The sequence below is a fragment of the Theropithecus gelada genome, chromosome 7a (genome assembly GCF_003255815.1).
Source record: "Theropithecus gelada isolate Dixy chromosome 7a, Tgel_1.0, whole genome shotgun sequence".
NCBI classification, from domain to species: Eukaryota; Metazoa; Chordata; class Mammalia; order Primates; family Cercopithecidae; genus Theropithecus; species Theropithecus gelada.
Window position 1 is genome coordinate 41300175 of NC_037674.1, and position 3362 is coordinate 41303536.

Below are 3362 nucleotides of genomic sequence, written 5' to 3' on the forward strand. Positions count from 1 at the left end.
GAACTTCAGGTCACAATTGTAACTATCAGTTCAACTACACCAAGGTTTCTGAAGACAATGGTTTTTCCACCCAAGCAGGTTGCATATAAATTCCAAATAGAACCTGGCGTCAGGCTGGGCACGGTGGCTCATGCCTGTAATCTCAGCACTTTGGGAGGCCAAGGCGGGTGGATCACCTGAGGTCGGGAGTTCGAGACCAGCCTGACCAACATGGAGAAACCCTGTCTCTACTAAAAATACCAAAAACGTTAGCCTGGTGTAGTGGCGGGCACCTGTAATCCCAGTTACTTGGGAGGCTGAGGCAGGAGAATGGCGTGAACCTGGGAGGTGGAACTTGCAGTGAGCAGAGATCACGCCACTGCACTCCAGCCTGGGCAACAAGAGTGAAACTCTGTCTCAAAAAAAAAAAAAAAAGACAGAAAGAAAGTACACAGCGCCTGTACTCCCAGCTGCTCCAGAGGCTGAGGCAGGAGAATCCCTTGAACCCAGGAAGCAGAGGGTGCAGTGAGCCGATATCGCTCCACTGCTCTGCAGCCTGGGTGACAGAGTGAGACTCTGTCTCAAAAAAAAATTCACCTGAAGGAATTCTAACTTCACACTGTTGGGGAAATTTACCAAGATGGCTTCAGAGTAGACTAACTTTACACAGCATATTAAAATAAATAAATAAATAAATAAATAAATAAATAAATAAATAAATAAATGCCGGGTGTGGTGGCTCATGCCTGTAATCCCAGCACTTTGGAAGGCTGAGGGGGGTGGATCACCTGAGGTCGGGAGTTCAAGACCAGCCTGACCAACATGGAGAAACCCCATCTCTACTGAAAATACAAAATTAGCTGGACGTGGTGGAGCATGGCTGTAATCCCAGCTACTTGGGAGGCTGAGTCAGGAAAACCGCTTGAACCCGGGAGGCAGAGGTTGCGGTGAGCTGAGATCATGCCATTGCACTCCACCTTGGGCAACAGAGCGAGAATCTGTCTCAAAAAAAAAGACACATTTATTGAGAGTCATGAGCAGACTATTACATTTAGCAATCAACAGCATGGGTGCAAAAAAAAAAAAAAAACTACATTAAAACCCTTTGTTGGAATGCTTTATACTTTCCACAGAACAGAAACTAAAATAAGCTGTTATACATAATTAGTCATCAATACAGTCCTCGAGTTTTTTGCCCATCCACATGAGTATTTGTCTAAAACATGTCTTGTTTGTAGCAACTAGACCCTACCACCACTGTGCTTGGCTGAGTTCATGAATCTATTGTAACCTGTAGCTCCATTGGGTCACTTCTCTGGCTCTCCTCTCCTGCTAAGCTTTTTTTCCTAATTAAAATCTTCTGCCACTGCCATAGCTACTGCTGCTACTGGAACCGCCATAGCCACCTTGGTTTCATAGTTGGGCAAAGTATTGGCCTCTGTCACCATAGGAGCCAGAGCTTCTGCCTCCAAAGTTTCTTCCCTTCATGGGTCCACAATTTGAAGACTGATTGTTGTAATTACCAAAATCACTGTAGCTTCCACCACCCCCAAAATTGCTTACATCATTACCAAATCCATTATAGCCATCCCCACTGCCAGCATATTCACCACCACCACCACCACAGCTACCATTAAAGCCACTTAAGTTTCCTCCACGACCACTTAAGTTTCCTGCATGACCAAAGTTGTCATTCCCACCAAAACTACCTCCATGACCACCACCAAAGTTTCCAGAGCCACTTTGACCTCTGTGGCTGGCTGAAGCACTAGCCATCTCTTGGTGTGACAGGGCTTTCCTAACTTCACCGTTGTGGCCATTCACAGTATTGTATTTCTGAACGACAGTCTTATCCATGGAGTCATGGTCATCAAAGGTTATAAAGGCAAAGCCCCTTTTCTTATCACTGCCTCGGTCAGTCATGATTTCAATCACTTCAATTTTTCCATACTGTTCAAAATAATCTTTTAGGTGCAGTTCTTCAGTGTCTTTTTTTTTTTTTTGAGACGGAATTTCACTCTTGTTGCCCAGGGTAAGTGCAGTGGTGCAGTCTCGGCTCACCACAACCTCTGCCTCCCAGGTTCAAGCGATTGTCCTGCCTCAGCCTCCTGGAGTTGCTGGGATTACAGGCATGCGCCACCACACCCGGCTAATTTTGTATTTTTAGTAGAGACTGGCTTTCTCCATGTTGGTCAGGCTGGTCTCGAACTCCCAACCTCAGGCGATCCACCCGCCTTGGCCTCCCAAAGTGCTGGGATTATAGGCGTGAGTCACTGGGCCAGGCCCTGTGTCTTCTTTAACGCCACCAACAAATATCTTTTTCATAGTTAAGTGGGCACCGGGTCTTTGACAATCTCCTCTTGAGACAGCTCTCTCTGTTTCCACAGCTCTTCCATCCACCCTGTGTGGCCTTGTATTCGCGGCTGCATCCACCTCCTCCACAGTGGCATATGTGACAAACCCAAAGCCCCTGGAGCACTTGGTGCTTGGATATCTCATGACCACACAGTCCGTGAGTGTTCCCCATTGGTCAAAATGGCTCCTCAGGCTCTCATCGGTTGTTTCAAAGTTCAGCCTCCAATGAAGAGCTTCCTCAGCTGTTCCAGTTCTTTAGGAAACTCCGCCTTAGACATGACAGCAGGGGGAAGAGAGACTTTAATGATGCTCCCTCTGTTGTGTTCATGGGCCTAAATAGGTATTTTCTACTTTGTACTTTTTTTTCTTAAAGAAGTAAAATGGTGACCAGGTGTGGTGGCTCACGCCTGTAATCCCAGCAGTTGGGGAGGCTGAGGAGGGTGGATCACCTGAGGTCAGGAGTTCAAGACCAGCCTGACCAACATGGAGAAACCCCGTCTCTACTAAAACTACAAAATTAGCCGGGGTGGTGGCGCATGCCTGTAATCCCAGCTACTCAGGAGGCTGAGGCAGGAGAATCGCTTGAATCCAGGAGGTGGAGGTTGTGGTTAGCCAAGATTGCGCCATTGCACCCACCCTGGGCAACAAGAGTGAAATTCCATCTCAAAAAAAAAAAAAAAAAAAAAAGGAAGTAAAATGTTTTTTTCTCCTTGTATGTGTGATAATTTAAATTTCTCAAATATTTGTAGATGTTTTCCATTTAATTCTATTGTATGTGGTTTCTTCTATCTCCTGGTTTTCATTTATATAGTAGCATTTTTTTGAGTGCTTAATGTTTGTTACTGTGAGCTGCTCAATTTTCTGAGAAAATAATTTGTGAGTTATTGGGTACATTCCTCCAGAGAGGATTTGTATTTGTTTCTTCCACGTACCTGGGGCCAGCCTACTCAACTTACAGAAAGAGCTTGAGACTTTTATGGACCTGTTTTGGCTATAGACCATCACAAGTCAGTCTTTCAGTGAGAGTA

The 3362-nt window shown here is 45.6% G+C and overlaps 1 pseudogene; it reads right to left on the reverse strand.

Moving 5' to 3' along the window:
• Nucleotides 1-1295: 1295 nt before the first annotated feature.
• LOC112627359 lies at nt 1296-2612 on the reverse strand (annotated as a pseudogene).
• Between the last annotated feature and the right edge of the window lie 750 nt (nt 2613-3362).